The 19,186-nt window shown below is 30.4% G+C and overlaps 1 protein-coding gene and 1 long non-coding RNA gene across 10 annotated transcripts in view; one reads left to right on the top strand and one right to left on the bottom strand.

Moving 5' to 3' along the window:
* Con (leucine rich repeat protein connectin) overlaps window positions 1-19,186 on the bottom strand; it is a 122,753-nt gene that overhangs the window by 76,773 nt on the left and 26,794 nt on the right. For 2 of the 9 annotated variants that reach the window (XM_070313375.1, XM_070313407.1), the window contains exon 2: window positions 14,455-14,546. The exons of the other annotated variants lie outside the window; for them this stretch is intronic. The gene's annotated coding sequence lies outside the window, so the exon portion shown is untranslated. The remainder of the gene's footprint in view (window positions 1-14,454; window positions 14,547-19,186) is intronic. 9 annotated transcript variants of the gene reach the window in all.
* Window positions 1-19,186, top strand: part of LOC138942937 (uncharacterized) — a 105,778-nt gene that overhangs the window by 85,886 nt on the left and 706 nt on the right. The gene's annotated exons all lie outside the window — the stretch shown is intronic.

Genomic DNA, 19,186 nt, shown 5'->3' with positions numbered 1-19,186 from the left:
TAATATATTATATCATAATTTTTTTGTGTAATACATATTTATTAAGTATATCGTTGCCTCGCTGATGCAAGTTTGATCAGTTTGCGACTACGATTTTGCATAATTTTTCAATTCCTTATTATTATTTTTGTCCCTCGCGATTACGCGATTATCCGTCGATTGCTACGTTCATTTCTCTTCTTCCAGCAAGTTTGAAAAGTTTTCAAAGCAGCGCCTGCAAGGTTACTCGGAACGCGCACGATCGATCCATCCATGTACTCGAAGCGATTTTTGCGGATAACACGAACCTACCCGCGTACTTTCTGCCACGTACAAAAGACGTGGAATAATGCTACGCGAGATCCGCATGAGTCACCATTAACAGTCAGATGAAGTCAAATACCTAAACTAGCACATATATTACATTTAACTAAATCTTTTAATTAAACAGTCCGATTAAATTGATCTTTTCCTTCTAGTTATCGGTAAATTAATGAAACATAAATTGGATTTACAAATCGGAATATTCACATTTTTAAGAAATAAAGATTATGTATATTTTTACTACAAATTATTTATATTTATCAAGCACATCAAGTTCAATTAATATAAACCTAATTAATATGATTAAAATTAAAATATAAAATAAAATATCAATATTTTATGAAATTTTTTAAATATTAATTTTTGACTTATGAACATAGAAAGAAATATTCATGTTAACTATTAGAATTGCATTAAATTTTTATATCTGCACGACTAGATAAACAATTTTATCTCTTCTTATTATTATAGACGGTGAAATTTTCGCATTACAAGAAAAATAAATGACGAAAATGCATATAACATAGATCTTTAAAATTCTAAACCAACGACGATTAATGTGACGAAGCGTTTCAAAGAGAAATAACACGGTGTACTGGGTGGGACTCAACATCAAGCGTCACCAATAATGAAGATGGGATGACGTATCACCCACTAGTTGGCTACTAATTTCAAATAGCACGTGTCGAGTGATCTACCGGAAAACGCAATGACATTTAATTAATCCGACAATGTGTCGACGGAGTGCTATCGTTTGTCGATATTTTCTGAAGTTAATCACCGTCACGTGTCCGGGTTAACTTTCTGCACGTGCTAGAGATCCGCCCTCTTCTAGGAAAGATATTTTTATATATTGAGTATTAATAATAGGATAATACCATAGAGAGATTTATTTTAAAAACTTGTGATAAAACTTTACTTTACAGTGTCTTATTTTAAAATTTTAATAAATTTTATTATATATATATATATAATCAAAACCTTTAAATTTTAATTAATTTATATTATCGTTAAAAAGTGACACAATAAGAATATGTCAGAATATTTCTCTTGAACTTTCTACATCTAACGAATTAAATCACGAATGAATACATTTTTGTCATTTATAGGGAAAGTTTCGCAAATGTATTGAAACTTCCGTTTTAAAGCTTGATTTAAACCATCAATGTTATTCGGAATGAAATAACGAGATCCGCGAAGTTAAGCTAGGATTAATTAATTAGATATATTAGACCAATATCGGTATTAGATCGGTAAAATGAAATGGGGTACATGAGAAAAAGAAGAAAGTGGTTTGGATTTATCCCCTGCGATCGAATTACGAATCGAAAAATGATCATCTATCACCGAAAGAGAAACAGAGAAAGATGAGGGGGCTGAAGAGGTTAAAGGGTGATGGCTCTAAGCGGACTATCCGGAAATTAGATCCCTCGAACTCATCCGCGATAAATCACTCTTCCTTGCGAGGCGCGAATTAGGCCGCTCGATATTCATGGGAATAATAGCGATTTCATACCGCGAGATGGTTATTACCATAACTAGGCTAATGCGCGAATCACGTGGGATGGCTTTTAAACAAATATTTCGTACATTTAACTCTCGTTTTCGCAGCGTAAAACTTTCATCCAAATCAAACTACCTGGTAACTAGTTAAAACTATTATTTACATTTTATAAAAAATTTAAAATTAAAATTTTACACACTTTCTTTTTTCACAACTTATGTATATGTAAATCACTATCTTCTCTCGACGTCATAAAAATTAAAAAAAAACGATTATCCGATTCGGCCGAGTCCGCGAGTGATATTTATTTAATTATACAAGCTCACTTTCTTTCTCGCGTTCAATGTCAACACGAAAGGCGAATTAGACGGCGGATGCATTTAGCCCGGTAAACGTACTACGCGACGATTATATCCGGAATTCCATTAACAATACACGCACAGGGAAGAGACGTAGATGCATAATGCGGAAACCGCAAGGTACCCGCGGGGGTTTTACGCACATGTCAGTTCGCTCTGTGCCCGTACCACGCCATCATACAAATATTATTCTAATTATGGCAAGTCAGCGAATTGCTCGTATAGAACAGTATCTTGATTATTATTTTTACTTTGTATATAATACATAGTAAAATACGAAATACAAGCTGTTCCTAAAAATATATGCGAAAAAATTCGGCAGGAGATTCCTTAAGTAATTTCTCGAAGAAAAGTTCATATACATATGGCATAAATGAGATCATAAATTCATTTCATCTAAATGACCTTAAGATATAAAGTCGTTTTAAAGAAAAAAATATTTTAAAGCTATACATGCTTACACAAATTTGCTCAACATTAGGTATAGTAGCAAACTCAAAAAAATAGTAACTTATTATTTAAGATATAAATGAAAATAATATATATATATTGTTAAACTAGATAAAAATAAAAAAAAATAATTGTATTATCTATATATAGACAATTTTATTTATTAATAAAATATTAGTAATCTTGAAAACTCTGAAATAATAATCTTGAGAAAATATCTTTTGTCGCATGTTACTTATCCCTCGAAATCACTAAAATTATGTATAAAACTTTTTTTATATAGTTAGAAATAAGAAATAATTAGATGATATTTTTTTTCAGTGAAAGATCCTATGTAATGCAAAGGAAAAAAAAAATAGTTGCTCGAAACAAATAAATAATATATAATTATCTCTTCTCCCTTTACATATTTAAATTAATATAATATTATAAATCTTATATTTTTATTCTCTTATATGTGTGTACCATATAATCTTCGACATAAAAAATTTTTTATTTAAATTATTATTTATATCGATAGAGCTAAAATCTTTTAATAATAAAAAGTTTATCATCTCCATAGAAGATATATATCCGAATTACGCGGCAAGACGTAGAAATTAATATTTAAGTTCTTTGAAACACATGCAAATCTGCATGCTGTCGTGCCGAATCATCAACGATTGGCGAGACTGCAAATCGAGTTGGCGACAAACAATGTTAAAAAAAGAGAAAGAGAAAAAAAAGCTGACCAAACTGTGGAATTTTATCCTGTCCGGCGCGTGAATATAATACATCCTGAAAATTTGAAACAGTTGGCCCACACACGAGAGAGAGAGAGAGAGAGAGAAAGAGAGAGAGAGAGAGAGGGACGTTGTCAGAATAATGAATCGCGGCAAGCGCAAATGAACCGAAATAGGAACGTACGGATCTGACATAACGATGTGGCGATGCAATAGCGGAACAAGAATTATGCACACAAAAGAGAGGTTTTATATAATTTTTTATCATTTCAGAAAATTGATCAAAATAAGATATATTATTTTTGTATTGTTGTTAAGACTCTTATTAGCATTGTAATTATAAAAGTTTTTCTATATATATTTTTATGCATTGCTCTTTATACTTGTTACTTATCTCCATTTCGCAACCAATTCTGAACTCTATTAGAGTATATCATAGAATTACCCTGTATTTGCCAATTAAACGTAACCAAAGCGTACGAGAGTTCAATAAATGAATAATCGCAACGGTATGAAATGATGTGCGCGCAGCTATGTAAATTGTTTAAATACCACGCAAAATTTATAGAGCGAGCGTGAATTGTTGAAGTTTTAGAGAAAAGTTCCCCTCTTTCGATATGTATATTAATATATTCAATATTTCTTAACGCTTCATGATATTTTATAATAGTTTTCTTCTTTCAACACTTCTGAAAATGATTATTGACGTACATATATTGCGCGCGCGCGCACACACACGAAAGTTTCCAGTTCCATTATTTTGTACTTCGATAAAAATAATCTTATAATTCACAAATATTTTTATAGAATTTTTTATAAGCTTTTATAATTTTTAATATTAGTCAAAGTGTGTGTATGTGTAATATATTGTATATATTGCCTCTAACTTAGGTAGGATGATCAACAATTGGGTCCGTCTCTCTTATCAAAATTTTTCTTTCACAAAAAAATTTATAGACTGTCAAAAGCAAACTGAAATGCGAAAATATATTGCGATCAGAAGTTTCTTTTTCCAGTCCAGATGATTCATCTCTGTAGCCTTGGTATCACATACACACATATCTGAAAAAATATTAATATGATAGAATTGATTACTTTTCCATTTATCATTGTTATAGCCATGATATAATATATTTTTTGTTTCAATATTGTTTACTAGCATTGTATAATGCTAAATAAAATTTGCCAAATCAATTTTTATTTTAGTATTATTTTAGTTTATTTTAGTACTATTAGCGCACATTGTAAAATATTAAATACTAGATTTATTAGATTCAATTTTTAATCTGATTTTCAATATATATATATATATATATATATATATATATATAAATTTTTCTTTTTATTTGATTTATTATTTAAAAGTTTAAATTATGTAGAACTTTTACTTATTGTTAGAACTGTTTCTCTACAATTTTGCGTCTACCTTTTATATAAATTTAAATTTAAAAATTAAAGAATTTTTTGAGACAAAGGGACCTTAATTTTAAACCTGTTATTCTCAACTTTGCTATTTACAATAATTTCCATCTTGTTATCCGAGGATAGAAGGAAATATTTTTTTTCGCAAAAATAGCAAAATCGTATTTGTCGTGATGTTAAAACGATAGGCTAGATTTTACTCGAATCTTTCAGAGTTAGCTCAAAGCGTGTGCCTTGTAACACACTTTCTTAAAATTACTGAACACCAGTTAAACGTAATTAAAACTTTCTTTACAAGTTACATAAAGCGTAGCGCCAATCAATAAATCTTGATCACAATATATCTTCATTAGCTACAGATATGGGGATTTTATCTGTACTAAACTTTCATGCTTCCGGAAGATGTCGAACTAATAACTAAACAACAAATGTTTCAACACGACGGCGCCGCTACTTATTATCATCGTACAGCTCGAGCATTAAACGAAAAGTTCTTCAATCATTGGATTAAACCAGCTGTAGCCAAGTTTCCCACAAAATTACCGATGGAAATATTATTAAACTCTATTTCAGTGACGTAATTAAATTATTTTTTTTTGTGTGTAAGATTATTTATAAAATAAAGTTTATTAAAGGTTATTTAATTTATTATTCCAAATATTTTAAAATAGAGGATTATTTAAATATGTCAACAAATTCCAAAAGATAAAATAAAATAAATATAAATAGAATAAAATACCATAAAATTCTTTAAAAAGTACATACCATAAAATTCTTCAAAAAGCTTACAAATCATTTAAATTGAGTAAATTTTCGTATTTGCGATAATAAATATTCTATTCAAATATTTTTCAATTTTAAAAGGGTAAATGTACTATCGATACTACAATACTTTACACACGCACGACATTAGAATTAAAATATACTTTAAAATATAGAGCCAGCAATGTGTGAGAAAATGTTTATAATATCGTTTTAAAAATAAATTATCATTTGAATTTGTATTTTTAGGTATGTTACCGTATGTTAATAATATATATAAAACTAAAATATGTATCGAAATTACTACGACCATGTAAAAAACTTGTCTGAAAACTTTTTAAAGAAGAACATATGAAATAAAGATGAACGTATGCGTTTAATGTGTAAATTAATATGTATATACATACATTCTTATGTGCAGATAAATAAATGTGCATGTTGAATGCTGAACGAATACTGTAGAGAAAAAGACCTTTAGGAAGTTTGTATCGCTTACGGCTGACAACTCTACTTCTAAGCGTCTGCTAACAATCGAGCCCCAAGGGTAGCAGTGTTGTAGACGCTGCTTGTACGCAGTAAGAGCTAGATGGCATATCAACAATAAGGTAAAACATTGTTGCGAAGTATCTCAGAAGGCAATAGCTTCCTCGATTTGTAATAACGAAAATTGTGACATCTTTATATATGACTTTAATTATATATAATATTTTCTATATACAAAAGCGTTTTTAAAATGGCTTTGTAACCAGAACAAAAAAAAATTGTATAAAGTGTACATATACATGTAATAAATTATAAATCCGATCATGCAATCTTCACGTACTTTAAGTAAATCGAATTTGTTTTTGGAAAAAAAAAAAACACGTCAATATGTCTATAAGATTTTAAGAAACCCTACATCGAGAAAAAAAAATTGTTAACTTGACTAAATTCGTCCAACTCATTACTATTTCTTTAATTGAAATATTTTAATATTTTAAGTCAAATACTACATATTAAATAATTAAATCTAACATGAGGTATATTTGATTTAAATAGTTAAATATTTCAATTAAAGAAATACAAAGAAATAGTAATTAGTTGGACGAATTTAGTCAAGTTAACAACTTTCTTTTTCTCGGTGTATATATAAGGTGTTTTAAAATCATTAAATGTTTTCCAATGGCATATTCTTTGGCTAATTCGAAGTAATTTATATATATACATATATATAAAATTATTATCAAACTTCTCTTAATCTAATAGTGTAGGATCTTTAATAGATAGGAGATCATAACTTTATATTTCTCTGTTTTGCAATAAAAAAAATTAAAATAAAATAAAAAAAAAGACAGCCACATATCAGCCTGATTTATCTGCATTAACGTAATTGACGAAGAGAAAAACTCGGTGGAATTTATAGGTATGTATAATTTGTACATATATATATATATATATACTATATATAGTATTCTGCGCGTAAAACCTTTAACGAGAGAAAATGATAGCGCTGCGAGAATAACACAATATGCGTTCGAGTGTATTTATGTTCAAATGTACGGTATATGTATGCACATTTGCCGGCTTGTTCAAACTTCGTATATTTTTCCGAGCATAATTCACGTTACAACATCAAAACACATCGCGCGCGCGCGATGCTTATACTTTATAAATACAAGTAAAAATTTTGCAATCGCATCGATAAGTTGCGAGCGCAGTCTAGTGTATCAACGATAATAACTAATAATCAATAATAGCATCGGTTAGTGTTTATTAATTGGTTCGCATAATACATTGCCAGAATAATATCACGCGCGTAAGAGACGTTGCTAATTGCGGCACGCAATATATCGCGTAACTGATGTCGAATGTGACGTAATTAGTGCGATAGTCGTTAAAGGCATCAGATTCAATGCCAGAACATGAGAAATTATTGTCGGTGATAACTGGCACTCCGCCATAAATCCTCAAAAGCGCGTTTATATAAGTAAGAGCATAATTATATATGTATTCGTGAATATAGCATTCTACAAAATTAAATTTTAGACTTGTGAATATAAAAAATAATTGCAGTTAAGAGCAAATCGTTAATCACCTTTGGCTCCTTCATTTGACTAAAGAAAGTTTTTTTTTTTTTTTTTTTTTTTTTTTTTAATTTCTGTTTGAGAAACTTCGCGGATTTCGACATTATTATTTAAAATAGAATTTAGCAAAATTCAAAGAGTACGTTATTTAAAATAGAAAAAACGCAAACTTTTCTATCCTTTATTAATCGAAATCAATCCTTCGCGTATATGCGTGTACGTGTGTATGATGGATATTGTCGTCTTTAATTTTTTCAACATATATCTACTTTTTATAGACATAGCCTATTTCGTTCAGCTACATAACAGTTATTATTATTTTATTATTTTTAGCTCAATTTTTCTCAATTTATATAAATGCTAAATTAAATATTTATTTATTGAATATAAAATATTGATGTTTCAAAGAAATTAAATTTTGTAGAAAACTCTTATAAAAAAAAAAAAAAAAAAAAATATCTTGCGATAATCAAATATATTATGTTAAATTAATATAATTCTTTTATAAAAATATGCTCGTTTTTACAAACAGTTCGCGATCTCTCAAATTAGAATATAATACAGATATCAAAGAAAAATATAGAGATTTCTATACAACGTTACTTTAGAATTTTCAAGTTTAATGTGTATGACATTATAGATACAATTTATAGCTTAAGCATATAAGAAGCGACATATTAAAGTAAAAAGAAAAATATAGATATTAATATTTAAAATTTAATATCCAGATACAAAGCTGAAAACTTTTCCAGTCTTTAATCCTCTTCACCTTTAATACTTTACGTTCCAAGTGCTAATCTAGTTAGCTTTGAAAGTTTTATTTCGAGTTTTATACAAAGTGCTAACTCAATTGGCAAGAACAATAAAAAAAAATGTTATTTAATTCAAATAAAATTACATATTATTATAATATTATGCGGAAATGCAGTTTTATATTTCAATATATAAATGTGTATTTTCTAAAAATATAACAAGAGAGAAAAATAATTGGCAGTAATACAAATTGAAAATAGTAAAAATGACAACATCGATTCTTACCTTCATTTTCAATAAATTATAATATATTTATTTACGTTTTTGTATACACTATATTCAATAAAATATATAGAAAGAATGATTTCTTTCTGATTGATATGCCACCGTATTCGCTCAGCTCGGTTATATAAATTTCTCTTAGAATCTTACAATAGAGTGAATTATCCCCGCCCCTTCCTTCTGTATATATATATATATATATATATATATATATATATATATATATATATATATATATAGGATTATATATGAAATAACATAAATTCGTACAATGATATGCGAGTTAAAGCGTCAATGTTGCGCAAGAATCTGCGGAGCACAATGAATCGAATTTTCTACATTCACAATCGAAATTCGTAATGATTTAGATTTCTAACTTGATTTAAGATAAAATTGACTAGAAAAACTTTTAGCAACAAATTCTAGCACACAAATGTACAGGTGCTGTATTTCGAAAGTGAAATAAATGGTGCCATTCGTATTGCTATCGTGAGATAAAGCTGTATCTGCTGGACGGTTAAATGTCGTTGAATATAACTTGGCATACGCGCGTCTCTGCGGATTTGCATAACTCGGCGAGTCTCTCTCTCTCTCTCTCTCTTTCTCTCTCAAACGACGGATAATCCCGCATGTGACTACGACGTTGTAGAGATATACCTACCGTGTTCTCGGTCTCTTCATCGAGGGAATTACGGTGCAGTTATATCTTTCGCATTTTTCGCTGTTTACACGCAGTCAAAGAGAAGAAAAAAAATCAAATTTCTTTCTCTTCATTATACGTTCTCGCAAATTAGCGACTCGTTTGCACAATCACGAGTAAAAACAGTATTCTTGAGTGTACCCCTATTGTATCGTTACGTATAAAATGTCAGTTAAATTAATAATTTATAATAATTTATAATAAATTATAATAAACAATATTAATTATAATAATTTATAATAAATTTGAAGAATAAAGATATATATATATATTTCTCTTTTTCTGCCTTCACTATCGTCATCTCGAGAAAATAAATATTACGCGAATCATTTCTGTTTCAACGGAAAAAGAGATATTCTCTGCGAGAGAAGATATTTTATTTGGGTAACGGAATATGGAATATATATTGAAATATTGAAATGGTTGGACATCCGAATAATGGAGCTTCCGATAACGGAAGATTCTGCCTTCTAGTCGATTACACCATTGTTCCGGTTTCGACAATGTTGTTCACGCTTGAATCGTTAGTCTCCGGTGTTCGACTTTCGCGATATCCGATCGCTTCGATTCGCTAATGGAGGAAGCGATGCGACGTTTCGACGCTTTGCCGATCGTTCGGAAATATGGATATTTTCGGTTCGTTACGGATTACAAGCCCGTTATAGCTGGTAACTCTACGGGCGTGGAATATTTGCTCCACATCGTTCCTTTCCAATATTTTGTGCAATTTATGTTGTACATCTAGCGATGCCTCTACATCGAGCAATAGTAATGGCAAAAGTATTTCATACTCGATAGCTATTTTTGCTCGACTACCGATTTAGCATTTTGCGTTTCTATTTGCGATTCGATCGATACATAGTACATACACGCGAATGAAATATATCGCTGCATCTTTTTCTCTTTCCATGGTCAAAAATATTTACATGACTTGCATGCTGATTATAACTAGGTAGTAGCCAGAAAAAAAAATCGATTTTAAAAATATCCATTCTATTTATATATATTTAAACAAGATAATTCTCTTATATATATATTATAATTAAATATATATAATTAAAAATAACAATATATATATATATATATATATATATATATATATATATATATATTTTTTTTATACATGCACACTTATACACACATATACATTAAAATGATAATGTAACATTAATAAATATAATAAGTTATAAACTTGTTAAAATGTTTAAATTTTTATAAGATATATGATAAAGAGAATTTTTAATAAAATTCTATATATATATATATATATATATATATATATATATGTATAATCGAGAGTTTCTTGAATACACAAATTGACCAAAACAATAATATTGTTTTAACAAATCAAAAATAAAAATATTGGAAATAAACAGGATAAATTTTTAACTAATTAAATATTAGTTGTTACTGAAACTTTTTGTTTCCTGCATTTTATTTTATATAAATTGGTAGAGCGGAATCCAAACAAATAATGTTTAATTTTTGGCTTGTCAGCTTGGATTTAATTTATAAAACAATTTTGGAAAAATTTGAATTATCCAGTAGACTTGTTGACGATTACTTTCCCGTTAACCAACGTATCCACTGAATTTAATTCGCCAGATTAACTTTTTATTGGGTAAATCAATTTTTAAAAATTAAAAAAAATGTTTAATACATAGAAATAGATTATATAAAATTTGTATAAATATGAAATCTCCATATAAATATAATAATACATTTATATATACTTGAAAAAAAATATGTTTCCATATTATCAGTTCAAAATTATAAATAATGATGAATAAAAAAAAGAAAAAGATATAAAAAGCAAGTTGAATATGTCAAACATGAATTATTATCCTTTTACAAATTCAAAAAATTTATTTCATAAATCATGATTTAACAGAGAAAGGGCGTATTATTTTTTTTTCTTCGCCTGATTTAAATACAATCAAGTATGATTATTGCGGAAATGTGGTGAATGAACAGGCGTTATTTCAGAACAATATTCATGACAGATATACAAAGATCTGAGATCGACAATCTGAAATCGGGATTCGGATTTAGCTGATCGTAATTGATAAGTACGTCTACATAAGTGGAAACATCCTGTATATTTTAGAAGTGGAAACTGATATTTTTCTCTCTTCCTTTCAGTATTTTTTCGTAACAATTACCAATCCTGATAATGTTTAATTCTCTTTTCATGTACATCAATTAAACTCTATATTTTTTAAGATCATCTTTTCATAATTTTGCTGTGATAAAATTTAGGAAATTTATATACATCAAAAAGATGAAAATCAAAATCATTTGAAACTGTAAAAATATATTTTTAAAAAAATCTTAAAAGTATTGTTTAAAAACTTTTAAAGAAGATTTCAAGAGAGTTAACTTGTAAAGTACACTCTTGTAAAAATACGCACGCGTATACAAATATACATATATAATCTTTTAGTTTGCTAATGAGCCTTTTCCTTTAATATGTCTCCTCTGCAGTTAAAGAAAATTTAAAGATATTCTCGCCAAACTTGCGGTAAAACTTTCTGTCTAACTTGAACATTGAGTAATACGTGCGCGAGATAAAGGGCCAAGTTCTAACGGACGGCAATTAAAATTTTCGGCAAGCGCTCGGCACCCCAAAAAAACCTTCAAGCCTCGGGAGAAACTACTAGCCATTAGCGAGGAGAATCCCCTACGCCTAAGTTCACCCTGTAGGGCGAGCGAAAGCGAAAGGGAGAGAGCGAGAAAATCGGCAAACACCGTGGGCAAGGGAAATGGGGAGAAGAACGAGGCGGCCCATTTCACGGGCTTTAAACACTCCGCCCCGGAAAAGAGAGAGAGAGAGAGAGAAAGAGAGAGAGATATAGAGAGAGAGAGAAAAAAAAGAAGAAGGATGCCCGCACGAGCAGCAGAATCTGATTCCAGCCATTCGCCCACTGCTGATTTCCTGCTTGCTGCCTTCTGGGAAGCAAGGGTGGAGACTTTTCGCGGCGGATGCGCGCGATACCAACCCCTGCCCGCCATTTACACCCTCGTTCCACATTTTCTTCCGTTTCCCTTCTCTTTCCATAAGAAAAAAGCCTATTTTCGGGCAAATCTTTTTCTCCAAAGAAGAATATGATGTATACGAATAGCGGAAGCGGGTAGAAGAAGAGAGGGTATAGAGAGATGACATGAAAAAAATAGAGGACAGTTCGCTTGAAGACTGATTTCACGCAACATGTCCAATGTACATTAATGTTGGCCAATATGATATTGACCATATCATGTGCACGAGTTTCATATGGTCAACTTACAATTACATATTGCCATCATAGCGATTGTTGTCCGTTAAAATTGTCAATATCATATTGGCCAACATTGATGTATATTGGCTATGTTGTGTGGAGCCGGCTTTATTATCAAAGAGATTTATCGACGGTCAACATGACAAAGACATCAGCCACGACAATGAGAAAAGATGACCCACCTTCAAATCATTAAAAAAAAAAACGGCGATCTGAAGAGAGCTGCAAAAAGGAAGGAAAATATAGAAGGAAATAGAGATCTTACTAGAGATGACTACGTCGGTCGCGGAATTCTCTCTAAGCGATCTCTCAAATCTCAAAGGAGATCACACGCGCGAACAAATTGATTTTTTTTCTCATGTCATCCCTTCGGAAGTCTGTTTTTTGCTTTTTATCTCCGTTTGCTATATGCAAGCAACGCTTTAGGATTAACGATTTCTAGCTTTTCTCATTTTGCACTTGAAACCAAGTGCATCCTTCTGGATATCCTTCGTTCGTTTCTTAATATCATATATCTTCCAACTTTGCTCGCTTAAAAAGATCTCGAAAATCTAAGCCGCTATTTTTTTATTTTTCTCTATCTATAAAAAGCGCCTGATACAATTCCTGATCAGACATCATTTAATTTAATCGCATATATAAATGCAATATTTAATTCTATGTAATTAATTTCAATCATTTATTAGAAAAATTTTAAATTTAATATCTTTATTTATATGTATATGCTTCTAATACCTATCTCTCTCTCTCTCTCTCTCTCTCTCTAAGAATACAAAGTATTGACGCGCATTTCTTTCTTCCTCATGGGATAAAATAGGATATAACTTTTCTATATAGCCGTTAACGCAACAAAGCATGACAAAGCTAGATGGAGATCCAGACAAAACAAAAACCATAGACGACAAACGAAGATGACATTCACGGTCATTTCAATTGATCGCGCAGTTGTAGTTCTCGAAAACTTCACACAATCAGATTCAAACATCCATAATCTTTTTCCTCTTTTCTGTTTCCATCCTGCCCTCGTTCTTTCCCCGTTTGCGCTTTTGTCTCGGGCTTTCAACAGAAACCCCCAATATAAACGTTCAAAAGAGAGAGAGAGAGAGAGAGAGAGAGAGAGAGAGAGAGAGAGAGAGAGAGAGAGAGAGAGAGAAAGAGTTGACAAGTTTTTTTCTACAACTGATCGAAGCGTTCTCGAGAGAAAAGAGCTTTTCGGAGTACGGGAAAAATTCTGGTGACTAAAGGAGGGGAAAAGGGGGAAAGAGGGGAAGAGCGGGCGCGGCACGCTTGGATCATAGATCGATGTGGAGACAAACATTTCCAATCAGAGCGAAAAAGGAACCGAAGAACGTTATCGTCGCCTTTTCTCCTTCTTTTTTTTTTTTCTCTCCGACACAAGAATAAGAGGGGGCGTGACAGAGGGCCGTCGATTTTTATCGAGTTACAAAAGGCAAGAAATTAGCGCTAAGCGAGCGCACTGAAAGCTAAAGCTTAGAAATTAAATTTCCTCGGCCAGATGTTTCATCCGCTTTTCGTAAATAGATGTTGGCTTTTCCTCCGCTGTGTCCATGGCCGGAAAACAATAATAAGAATCGATGGGACCGAGGAATCGAAGGGAAAGGGAACAAAACTCGACGCTTTATATTTAATCATGTATAACGAAATAAACAAAAAATTTCTTCCTTCAGCTTATATAATTGTGCGATCCAAATCATCGTTATTAATTCAAACTACTTTTTTTTAAAAGTAAGAAACAATATATGTATTCCTTTCGTTAACTTCAAAAATTTTTAATCTTTTTAATTTTTTATATATTGTAATATTCTATAAAAGAATTTATAATATAATTTATTATTTACCTAAATCGCGTAGACTCGTGCTCCCGTAAATCCCACTAATGACTGCAGAATCAACAGATTTTTTATACCGTAAAACGTAATCACTGAATTTTCTGAAAAAAAAACGAATAAAATTTCAAAAATTAGTAATTAATATAACAAAGCTAAAAAAGCTAAATAAAGTTATAAATCTAATTTTAAAACTGATAAAATAAAAGCTTTCCCTTCAATCTAACGTTACAGATACGGCTAAAATTAAATTAATATAACAAATTAATAATTAAAAGCAATTTCCAATTTTAAAATACTTTATACGGAAAAAAAAATATATACAAAATTGATTCCAGATAAATGAATATATTCAAATTAATAATCAATAATTAGAAGGAAAATCTGTGCAAAGAGATTTTTATCTTGTATCTCACATAATTTCGCAATCAAAAATTTTAATAAAATAAAAAAAAAAGTGAAAACTTTTCATGGTATCGTTGCTTCGATAATTCAATTTCGCGTTTAATTAATAAGAACACGATATTGTTGCAGTATTTTATCAATCGCTAGTTCACGTTCGAATCTCTATTTTCTGACTTTAATATAAAATTCGGGTTGTATATTGTGCGCGATCATCCTCTCGACTGTTTCCGTATTATTAGATACCTTGTGCATTATTGCCGCAACAAAACTGCTGCATTAATTGCCGTAGCGACATTAATCCGGTTATGTTGTTCATGGAAACCATTCGGTTGTTATTTCGTGGCTATGCGCGAATATTGGCTCGCGCGCGCAGAATATCAAATTACGAGTGCGAATAATTAATCGAGCGGTGGAGTCGCGTATCGTTCATGACCGCGGAAACCTGGTTTTTCGCGACTCCCGCGTAAATTTAGGAACTAAAGGCTAGATAATGGAGAGATAAGCTCGAAAGAATCAACATTTTGATAACATCGGGGAATATTGATGATATATTTTTAGTGTTTTTTATATTATTTTATATCGCGCCTGCAATATTGTTAAAAATGGCATTCGTAAATTTTCCAAAGCGATATACTCTCTCTCTCTCCGAAATGGCCGGTTTCGTATGACAAACGATATTGTTCGCGAGTCTATTATTCGCAAAACTAAAACGAAACCTACCACTACTGCCTTCAATCGATCGTCCTCCCGGCGTTATCTAGATTAACGGTCAAGTTTTCGTTTCATCAATGTCGCGAGGACCGTAAACAAAAGACCGCGGCAAACGAATTTTGCAAGAGCAAAAAGCGATTCTGAGAAAATATATCTTTCTAAATATAAATATTTATTCTGAGAAGAATAACAAAATAATAAAATCAATACATGTATAATTTTTATTTCTAATCATTAAGCTATATGTCAAGTATTGATGCGGTAGTGATAAGAACACCCCGTATGCGCCGAACTGACACCATCCAAAAGGGCGATCATCGTCACGGAACACAAAAGTCACCCTCATCGCAGTCGCGTAACAGCTTTTACGATGCTCGGGGAATGGAAAGAAAGAAATGATGTGACGTCATGGCGGAAATAGAAATTAGGGAGCTCACGGAGCGAATCACCCCAGAACTTGTCTCCTAAACTACTGCCGTTCTTAAATCTTTGCAGGAACGATATCGCGGTTCGTAAACGTTAATGCAGTTAAAGCGTTTTGGTCGTTGAGAGAGTAAATGAAAGTGGAGCATCTGTCTGTGCGCGTATATATAACACACACTTGCTTGAATAGTGAGTTTCTGATTTATGATATCGCCCGCTCTAGAACGAGTTTTTTCCGAACATTAATATCGATTGATGATGCAGGACCATCGCGCGATTCACTGCCGATGTCTCTTAAATCGGTTTAAATATATCGAGGCGACACACATGAAGCGTTCAATCGCTAGAGATTTGTGTCAAAAAAAGCACTGACAAATGTTATGCTACAGAATTCGTGTATTGCTGAATGCAGTGTCGTTTTATATTAATTTGTTTTACAGGATGCACTATGTAGCAAAATCATTGTCTATATATTGCATTTTAAAATAAATATTCTAAAAAATTATGCTCCATAATATCTTTTAAATAAATAACTTTCTGTTCTAATAGAATCGTATGTTCTAATATACATAGAATATCGCATTTAACATAACTGCATAAATTTTATATTTAATTCTCTGTTTCATTATTTTCTTAAAGAAATCTTAATAAATTTGCAACAAAAATAAATGTATTATTTATTTATGAATTAATTTACTAAATGTTTAAAGCATATGATAGCATAGTATAATAAAAAATTTTTCTATTTCAATAATTTCTCTTTTTCTTTTTTAATTCTCAACTTATTCGACAATATTTGATAATAAAAGTCAAAAAGCTCTGGAAAAGTGGATTATTATTATATATACATATATTCGAAATATCGCATACATTGTCAATTCATTTATGCAACGCTTGTTTAATCAAATTGCATATATATGGGCAACTACATTAAATTGCATTAGCCAAGCTATCAAACAATATTTCATATTTGATATCTTAAAACACTATAATACGGCACGAATGGTTTTTCCATTCAATTATCTTTTTGATTGTTATTGTCGGCATTAATTCCAATAAATTATACAATATGATGTATATATATTTGTAAATAAATATTTTATCAAAATATTGTCAATAAAAGAACAATGAGAAAGAATTGATTTCTTATAGCGTGCGTACCCGCGCTTTTTCGGGAATTCAAATAAAATTCTACTTTCAGCAGCCAAAAGAAATAGTTTAAAAAACTAAAGTTTCATCAAAGCATAAAGTTCTTAAAATTTGTTAAAGAATAATGTTGCCAAATTCTTTTCCTAAAGTTTAATACACCAAAATTCTTTAACTTTCTATCTTCAATCATTTGAATACGTATCCCAATATTTATTTGTTAGCGAAAAATACAGATTGACAAAAAATTGTAATAACAAGATAGACATCTCGTATAACTGTTGTAAGACAAGATCGGAGCAAGTCATGTTGGCGAACGGTAAATTCTCAACGGTGACACTTATAACGTCTACTAGCATCGCGGCGCCCTTTTCTTCTTCGCTGGTTCTCCTTGTCAAGGAATCGAGCTTTGTCGCTAAATCGAATTCGACGAACGCGACTCGCAGTCGCGTTATAAACTGCCGAGTCAGTTCTCTGATGGAATATCTTTTCGACAATTTGTATTCTTCTCACTTCAACCAGTATATCAAACTAATTTTGATAAACTAAATTTTTAAAATAAAAAAAAAGTTATTTTCTTTTCAAATAAACAAACACACACAAATTTTTAAACAATTAATATTATTTGGTAACAGAAATTAAACTATATTATTAGGTTAATTATATAGTTTATTTTGTCACTAAATAAAATTGATTATATCTCATTTAAATTATTTTCTTCAAAAATTATAATTAATCTTCTTTGTATTTATATTATGTATATTTTTTTTAATTTTATTACCATCCAAAAAATTACTACCCAAAGAAGAAAGGAAGAGAAAAGAATATAATAAGACGCGTCTCCGTTCTGTGAAAAGGAGAAATTTTAGTAATCTCTATTATAAAAGGCACGAAAAAAACGAAATGAATTCTCATGCATTCCGTGGAGAATCTTTCTCTTCTTCAATAACTAACTGCCTGAATCGGTCGAGATCGGCCCGAGAGAACTATGGCGAGAGCCGTAGAATTCTAAGCAGTCTCTTAAATTTATTCAGCTTACCTCGTAGATAACAGGCAAGTTATCAAGTTATCGAGTTATAACCGCGGAATAACGTTTATACTAATACTACTACTAGAAACGAAACGAAATTTTCAGAAACGATATAATCGAGGGATGATTCACCTATGAGGGAATGTAAGTAGGCGATAATAGAGGAGGCAAATGGGAGAGCAAGCTCCGCAGAGAATAAAGGATTCTCCGAAACTAGTCTTATTAAGGGTTTCGCGGCAAAATTTTCATATATAATTCATCGCGTTAATTCCCGAAGGAGAGAAGAGAGAAAGTAATGAAGAAGTAAATTTGCTTAAAAGAAACTTTGTTTTGTCTTAAAAGAACTTTGTCTTATATTATTGTAATGTTTTATTTAAAAAAGAGAAACGAATAGATTATAATTTGTAATAAATTTTTAACAAACTTAAAATTTTCAATTGAAAAAGGTTACTTAAAGATTTATGAATATACATATTTCATAAAACAGTTCTGCACATTTTATTATTATATAATAGTACTTTTTTACAGATTTTATTTTGTTTAATAAAAATATAAAAATGTTTTGATCGTGCAGCTTTCAGCATGATGAAAAAACTTAATTTTATAATTGAAAAGATTTAAAATTTAGTGTAAATTAAAAAAAATTTATTTACTAAATAATTTGTTACCATTTGATTTTTAAGATTTATCAATAATTAACAATTTATTGTTTACATTAATAAGCCTATCTTAAATTATATTTTTATTTGAAGAAAAAAGCAACGATAATAGTACGTGTGTGTCAAATTGATCTGAATTTAAAATGCGAGTCAGTTGCATCGTGACATAAAATATTTATGCAATTGACAATGCATGTTTTCGAAAGTTCACATTTACATAACTGATTAAATTGCCAAATTGTATAAATACGTAAATCGAAAAACAGCAACGTTGCTATTTTATCAATCCGACATTTTGCTTCATAAACAAATCATTTGCGCAGTTTCAGAAATTTTCATTCGCAATCGGAAAATGAAATATAAATATATA

The sequence above is a fragment of the Polyergus mexicanus genome, unplaced genomic scaffold (genome assembly GCF_030449975.1).
Source record: "Polyergus mexicanus isolate NDT 795.1 unplaced genomic scaffold, iyPolMexi1.0 SCAF_2, whole genome shotgun sequence".
Classification (NCBI taxonomy): Eukaryota; Metazoa; Arthropoda; class Insecta; order Hymenoptera; family Formicidae; genus Polyergus; species Polyergus mexicanus.
The sequence above is the reverse complement of the archived record's forward strand: the minus strand, read 5'-3'. Positions and strand labels throughout refer to the sequence as shown.